At 48.3% G+C, this 6,180-nt stretch overlaps 19 non-coding genes and 1 pseudogene across 19 annotated transcripts; all 20 read right to left on the bottom strand.

The window, feature by feature from the left end:
* LOC118346691 lies at positions 1–100 on the bottom strand (annotated as a pseudogene; the record flags this gene model as incomplete).
* A 189-nt stretch (positions 101–289) lies between these two features.
* On the bottom strand, positions 290–404 carry LOC118346692. The gene has a single exon (XR_004799979.1). It is a non-coding gene; the product is annotated as a 5S ribosomal RNA (ribosomal RNA).
* Positions 405–593: 189 nt separating this feature from the next.
* Positions 594–712, bottom strand: LOC118346688. The gene has a single exon (XR_004799976.1). It is a non-coding gene; the product is annotated as a 5S ribosomal RNA (ribosomal RNA).
* Positions 713–901: 189 nt separating this feature from the next.
* LOC118346685 lies at positions 902–1,020 on the bottom strand. Its single transcript, XR_004799973.1, has one exon. It is a non-coding gene; the product is annotated as a 5S ribosomal RNA (ribosomal RNA).
* Positions 1,021–1,211: 191 nt separating this feature from the next.
* On the bottom strand, positions 1,212–1,330 carry LOC118346690. Its single transcript, XR_004799978.1, has one exon. It is a non-coding gene; the product is annotated as a 5S ribosomal RNA (ribosomal RNA).
* Positions 1,331–1,519: 189 nt separating this feature from the next.
* LOC118346686 lies at positions 1,520–1,638 on the bottom strand. Its single transcript, XR_004799974.1, has one exon. It is a non-coding gene; the product is annotated as a 5S ribosomal RNA (ribosomal RNA).
* A 189-nt stretch (positions 1,639–1,827) lies between these two features.
* On the bottom strand, positions 1,828–1,946 carry LOC118346683. Its single transcript, XR_004799971.1, has one exon. It is a non-coding gene; the product is annotated as a 5S ribosomal RNA (ribosomal RNA).
* A 189-nt stretch (positions 1,947–2,135) lies between these two features.
* Positions 2,136–2,254, bottom strand: LOC118346681. Its single transcript, XR_004799969.1, has one exon. It is a non-coding gene; the product is annotated as a 5S ribosomal RNA (ribosomal RNA).
* Positions 2,255–2,444: 190 nt separating this feature from the next.
* On the bottom strand, positions 2,445–2,563 carry LOC118346694. The gene has a single exon (XR_004799981.1). It is a non-coding gene; the product is annotated as a 5S ribosomal RNA (ribosomal RNA).
* A 188-nt stretch (positions 2,564–2,751) lies between these two features.
* LOC118346687 lies at positions 2,752–2,870 on the bottom strand. Its single transcript, XR_004799975.1, has one exon. It is a non-coding gene; the product is annotated as a 5S ribosomal RNA (ribosomal RNA).
* A 190-nt stretch (positions 2,871–3,060) lies between these two features.
* On the bottom strand, positions 3,061–3,179 carry LOC118346689. Its single transcript, XR_004799977.1, has one exon. It is a non-coding gene; the product is annotated as a 5S ribosomal RNA (ribosomal RNA).
* A 190-nt stretch (positions 3,180–3,369) lies between these two features.
* Positions 3,370–3,488, bottom strand: LOC118346680. The gene has a single exon (XR_004799968.1). It is a non-coding gene; the product is annotated as a 5S ribosomal RNA (ribosomal RNA).
* Positions 3,489–3,678: 190 nt separating this feature from the next.
* On the bottom strand, positions 3,679–3,797 carry LOC118346693. Its single transcript, XR_004799980.1, has one exon. It is a non-coding gene; the product is annotated as a 5S ribosomal RNA (ribosomal RNA).
* Positions 3,798–3,988: 191 nt separating this feature from the next.
* Positions 3,989–4,107, bottom strand: LOC118346684. The gene has a single exon (XR_004799972.1). It is a non-coding gene; the product is annotated as a 5S ribosomal RNA (ribosomal RNA).
* A 190-nt stretch (positions 4,108–4,297) lies between these two features.
* Positions 4,298–4,416, bottom strand: LOC118346679. The gene has a single exon (XR_004799967.1). It is a non-coding gene; the product is annotated as a 5S ribosomal RNA (ribosomal RNA).
* Positions 4,417–4,605: 189 nt separating this feature from the next.
* LOC118346682 lies at positions 4,606–4,724 on the bottom strand. The gene has a single exon (XR_004799970.1). It is a non-coding gene; the product is annotated as a 5S ribosomal RNA (ribosomal RNA).
* A 190-nt stretch (positions 4,725–4,914) lies between these two features.
* LOC118346697 lies at positions 4,915–5,033 on the bottom strand. The gene has a single exon (XR_004799984.1). It is a non-coding gene; the product is annotated as a 5S ribosomal RNA (ribosomal RNA).
* A 190-nt stretch (positions 5,034–5,223) lies between these two features.
* On the bottom strand, positions 5,224–5,342 carry LOC118346696. The gene has a single exon (XR_004799983.1). It is a non-coding gene; the product is annotated as a 5S ribosomal RNA (ribosomal RNA).
* A 190-nt stretch (positions 5,343–5,532) lies between these two features.
* Positions 5,533–5,651, bottom strand: LOC118346698. Its single transcript, XR_004799985.1, has one exon. It is a non-coding gene; the product is annotated as a 5S ribosomal RNA (ribosomal RNA).
* A 190-nt stretch (positions 5,652–5,841) lies between these two features.
* On the bottom strand, positions 5,842–5,961 carry LOC118346695. The gene has a single exon (XR_004799982.1). It is a non-coding gene; the product is annotated as a 5S ribosomal RNA (ribosomal RNA).
* Positions 5,962–6,180: the final 219 nt, after the last annotated feature.

Below are 6,180 nucleotides of genomic sequence, written 5' to 3'. Positions count from 1 at the left end.
TCCCAGGAGGTCACCCATCCTAGTACTACTCTCGCCCAAGCACGCTTAGCTGCGGAGTTCTGATGGGATCCGGTGCATTAGTGCTGGTATGATCGCAACCATCAAACTAATTACTTAAAATTCAAATAATCCTTGAGCGACATACTAGCGTCCTTCCGATCCCAATCCAAACGGAGATCTGATCCAAACCCATCGCTACACGATGGGCAGGGCGAGATTTTCCCAAAAATCCACTCACGAGTGGTCCTTCTTGTCAATTTATCTCGCAAGGCGGAAAAAACAAAAACGAGGGGTGCAACATGAGGACTTCGCAGGAGGTCACCCATCCTAGTACTACTCTCGCCCAAGCACGCTTAACTGCGTAGTTCTGATGGGATCCGGTGCATTAGTGCTGGTATGCACCCATCAAACTAATTACTTAAAATTCAAATAATCCTTGAGCGACATACTAGCGTCCTTCCGATCCCAATCCAAACGGAGATCTGATCCAAACCCATCGCTACGCGATGGGCACGGCGAGATTTTCCCAAAAATCCACTCCCGAGTGGTCTTTCTTGTCAATTCCTCTTGCTAGGCGGAAAAAACAAAAACGGGGGGTGCAACACGAGGACTTCCGAGGAGGTCACCCATCCTAGTACTACTCTCAACCAAGCACGGTTAACTGCGGAGTTCTAATGGGATCCGGTGCATTAGTGCTGGTATGATCGCGCCCATCAAACTAATTATTTTAAATTCATATAATCCAAGTCTGACGTACTAGCGTCTTTCCGATCCAAATGCGAACCGGCGATCTGATCGAAACCAATAGCTACGAGATGGGCAGGGCGCGATTTTCCTAAGAATCCACTCCCGAGTTGTCCTTATTGTCAATGCCTCTCCCAAGGCGGAAAAAACAAAAACAAGGGTGCAACACGAGGACTTCCCAGGAGGTCACCCATCCTAGTACTACTCTCGCCCAAGCACGCTTAACTGCTGTGTTCTGATGGGTTCCGGTGCATTTGTGCTGGTATGATCGCACCCATCAAACCAATTATTTAAAATTCATATAATCCTAGGGCGACCTACATGCGTATTTCTGATCCCAATGCGAACCGGCGATCTGATCGAAACGCTTGGCTACGCGATGGGCAGGGCGCGATTTTTTGAAAAATCCACTTGTCAATTGGTCCTTCTTGTCAATTCCTCTCGCAAGGCGGAAAAAACAAAAACGAGGGGTGCAACACGAGGACTTCCCAGGAGGTCAACCATCCTAGTACTACTCTCGCCCAAGCACGCTTAACTGCGGAGTTCTGATGGGATCCGGTGCATTAGTGCTGGTATGATCGCACCCATCAAACTAATTACTTAAAATTCATATAATCCTTGAGCGACATACTGGCGTCCTTCCGATCCCAATCCAAACGGAGATCTGATCCAAACCCATGGCTACGCGATGGGCAGGGCGAGATTTTCCCAAAAATCCACTCCCGAGTGGTCCTTCTTGTCAATTTATCTCGCAAGGCGGAAAAAACAAAAACGAGGGGTGCAACACGAGGACTTCCGAGGAGGTCACCCATCCTAGTACTACTCTCAACCAAGCACGGTTAACTGCGGAGTTCTAAAGGGATCCGGTGCATTAGTGCTGGTATGATCGCACCCATCAAACTAATTACTTAAAATTCAAATAATCCTTGAGCGACATACTAGCGTCCTTCCGATCCCAATCCAAACGGAGATCTGATTCAAACCCATGGCTACGCGATGGGCAGGGCGAGATTTCCCGAAAAATCCACTCCCGAGTGGTCCTTCTTGTCAATTTATCTCGCAAGGCGGAAAAAACAAAAACGAGGGGTGCAACACGAGGACTTCCCCAGAGGTCACCCATCCTAGTACTACTCTCGCCCAACCACGCTTAACTGCTGAGTTCTGATGGGATCCGGTGCATTAGTGCTGGTATGATCGCACCCATCAAACTAATTACTTAAAATTCAAATAATCCTAGAGCGACATACTAGCGTCCTTCCGATCCCAAGCCAAACGGAGATCTGATCCAAACCCATCGCTACGCGATGGGCAGGGCGCGATTTTCCTAAAAATCCACTCCCGAGTGGTCCTTCTTGTCAATTTATCTCGCAAGGCGGAAAAAACAAAAACGAGGGGTGCAACACGAGGACTTCCCAGGAGGTGACCCATCCTAGTACTACTCTCGCCCAAGCACAATTAACTGCGGTGTTCTGATGGGTTCCGGTGCATTTGTGCTGGTATGATCGCACCCATCAAACCAATTATTTAAAATTTATATAATTCTAGGGCGACCTACTAGCGTATTTCCGATCCCAATGCGAACCGGTGATCTGATCGAAACCCTTGGCTACGCGATGGGCAGGGCGCGATTTTCCTAAAAATCCACTCCCGAGTTGTCCTTCTTGTCAATTCCTCTCACAAGGCGGAAAAAACAAAAACGAGGGGTGCAACACGAGGACTTCCCAGGAGGTGACCCAACCTAGTACAACTCTCACCCAAGCACGCTTAACTGCGGAGTCCTGATGGGTTCTGGTGCAGTTGCGCTGGTATGATCGTACCCATCAAACCAATTATTTAAAATTCATATAATCCTAGGGCGACCTACTAGCGTATTTCCGATCCGAATGCGAACCGGCGATCTGATCGAAACCCTTAGCTACGCGATGGCAGGGCGCGATTTTCGAAAAATCCACTCCCGAGTGGTCCTTCTTGTCAATTCCTCTTGCTAGGCGGAAAAAACAAAAACGAGGGGTGCAACACGAGGACTTCCGAGGAGGTCACCCATCCTAGTACTACTCTCAACCAAGCACGGTTAACTGCGGAGTTCTAATGGGATCCGGTGCATTAGTGCTGGTATGATCGCGCCCATCAAACTAATTATTTAAAATTCATATAATCCTAGTGCGACGTACTAGCGTCTTTCCGATCCAAATGCGAACCGGCGATCTGATCAAAACCCATAGCTACGCGATCGGCAGGGCGCGATTTTCCTAAAAATCCACTCCCGAGTGGTCCTTATTGTCAATTCCTCTCGCAAGTCGGAAAAAACAAAAATGAGGGGTGCAACACGGGGACTTCCCAGGAGGTCACCCATCCTAGTACTACTCTCGCCCAAGCACGGTTAAATGCGGAGTTGAAATGGGATCCGGTGCATTAGTGCTGGTATGATCGCGCCCATCAAACTAATTATTTAAAATTCATATAATTCTAGTGCGACGTACTAGCGTCTTTCCGATCCAAATGCGAACCGGAGATCTGATCGAAACCCATAGCTACGCGATGGGCAGGGCGCGATTTTCCTAAAAATCCACTCCCGAGTTGTCCTTCTTGTCAATTCCTCTCACAAGGCGGAAAAAACAAAAACGAGGGGTGCAACACGAGGACTTCCCAGGAGGTGACCCATCCTAGTACTACTCTCGCCCAAGCACGCTTAACTGCGGAGTTCTGATGGGTTTCGGTGCATTTGTGCTGGTATGATCGCACCCATCAAACCAATTATTTAAAATTCATATAATCCTAGGGCGACCTTCTAGCGTATTTCCGATCCCAATGCGAACCGGCGATGTGATCGAAACCCTTGGCTACGCGCTGGGCAGGGCGCGATTTTCCTAAAAATCCACTCCCAAGTTGTCCTTCTTGTAAATTCCTCTCGCAATGCGGAAAAAACAAAAACGAGGGGTGCAACACGACGACATCCGAGGAGGTCCCCCATCCTAGTACTACTCTTGCCCAAGCAAGCTTGACTGCAGAGTTCTGATGGGATCCGGTGCATTAGTGCTGGTATGATCGCACCCATCAAACTAATTATTTAAAATTCATATAATCCTAGGGCGACCTACATGGGTATTTCTGATCCCAATGCGAACCGGCAATCTGATCGAAACCCTTGGCTACGCGATGGGCAGGGCGCGATTTTTCGAAAAATCCACTTGTCAATTGGTCCTTCTTGTCAATTCCTCTCGCAAGGCGGAAAAAACAAAAACGAGGGGTGCACCACGAGGACTTCCCAGGAGGTCACCCATCCTAGTACTACTCTAGCCCAAGCACGGTTAACTGCGGAATTCTAATGGGATCCGGTGCATTAGTGCTGGTATGATCGCACCCATCAAACTAATTATTTAAAATTCTTATAACCCTAGTGCGACGTAATAGCGTCTTTCCCATGCAATTGCGAACCGGCGATCTGATCGAAAGCCATAGGTACGCGATGGGCATGACTCGATTTTCCTAAAAATCCACTCCCGAGTGGTCCTTCTTGTCAATTCATCTCACAAGGTGGAAAAAACAAAAACGAGGGGTGCAACACGAGGACTTCCCAGGAGGTCACCCATCCTAGTACTACTCTCGCCCAAGCACGCTTAGCTGCGGAGTTCTGATGGGATCCGGTGCATTAGTACTGGTATGATCGCACCCAACAAACTAATTATTTTAAATTCATATAATCCTACAGCGAAATACTAGCGTCCTTCCGATCCCAATCCAAACGGAGATCTGATCCAAACCCATGGCTACGCGATGGGCAGGGCGAGATTTTCCCAAAAATCCACCCCCGAGTGGTCCTTCTTGTCAATTTATCTTGCAAGGCGGAAAAAATAAAAACGAGGGGTGCAACACGAGGACTTCCCCGGAGGTCACCCATCCTAGTACTACTCTCGCCCAACCACGCTTAACTGCTGAGTTCTGATGGGATCCGGTGCATTAGTGCTGGTATGATCGCACCCATCAAACTAATTATTTCAAATTCATATAATCCTAGGGCGACCTACTAGCGTATTTCCGATCCCAATGCGAACCGGCGATCTGATCGAAACCCTTGGCTACACGATGGGCAGGGCGCAATTTTCCTAAAAATCCACTCCCGAGTTGTCCTTATTGTCAATTCCTCTCGCAAGGCGGAAAAAACAAAAACGAGGGGTGCAACACGAGGACTTCCCAGGAGGTCACCCATCCTAGTACTACTCTCGCCCAAGCACGGTTAACTGCGGAATTCTAATGGGATCCGGTGCATTAGTGCCGGTATGATCGCACCCATCAAACTAATTATTTAATATTCATATAATCCTAGGCGACCTACTAGCGTATTTCCGATCCCAATGCGAACCGGTGATCTGATCGAAACCCTTGGGTACGCGATGGGCAGGGCGCGATTTTTCGAAAAATCCACTTGTCAATTGGTCCTTCTTGTCAATTCCTCTCGGAAGGCGGAAAAAACAAAAACGAGGGGTGCAACACGAGGACTTCCCAGGAGGTCACCCATCCTAGTACTACTCTCGCCCAAGCACGCTTAACTACGGAGTTCTGATCGGATCCGGTGCATTAGTGCTGGTATGATCGCACCCATCAAACTAATTATTTAAAATTCATATAATCCTAGTGCGACGTACTAGCGTCTTTCCGAGCCAAATGTGAACCGGCGATCTAATCGAAACCCATAGCTACGCGATGGGCAGGGCGCGATTTTCCTAAAAATCCACTCCCGAGTTGTCCTTCTTGTCAATTCCTCTCACAAGGCGGAAAAAACAAAAACGAGGAGTGCAACACGAGGACTTCCCAGGAGGTGACCCATCCTAGTACTACTCTCGCCCAAGCACGTTTAACTGCGGAGTTCTGATGGGTTCCGGTGCATTTGTGCTGGTATGATCGCACCCATCAAACCAATTATTTAAAATTCATATAATCCTAGAGCGACCTACATGCGTATTTCTGATCCCAATGCGAACCGGCGATCTGATCGAAACCCTTGGCTACGCGATGGGCAGGGCGCGATTTTTCGAAAAATCCACTTGTCAATTGGTCCTTCTTGTCAATTCCTCTCGCAAGGCGGAAAAAACAAAAAGAGGGGTGCACCACGAGGACTTCCCAGGAGGTCACCCATCCTAGTACTACTCTCGCCCAAGCACGGTTAACTGCGGAAATTCTAATGGTATCCGGTGCATTAGGGCTAGTATGATCGCACCCATCAAACTAATTATTTAAAATTCTTATAATCCTAGTGCGACGTACTAGCGTATTTCCGATCCCAATGCGAACCGGCGATCTGATCGAAACCCTTGGCTACGCGCTGGGCAGGGTGTGATTTTCCTAAAAATCCACTCCCAAGTTGTCCTTCTTGTAAATTCACCTACGTGGTAGGAAAAAAACAGCGAGGGATTTGCTTAGCAAGGACTTCCCAGGAGG

Source organism: Juglans regia, unplaced genomic scaffold (assembly GCF_001411555.2).
Source record: "Juglans regia cultivar Chandler unplaced genomic scaffold, Walnut 2.0 Scaffold_801, whole genome shotgun sequence".
NCBI lineage: Eukaryota > Viridiplantae > Streptophyta > Magnoliopsida > Fagales > Juglandaceae > Juglans > Juglans regia.
Note: the sequence above shows the minus strand (reverse complement) of the source record. Positions and strands in the feature narration are given on the sequence as shown.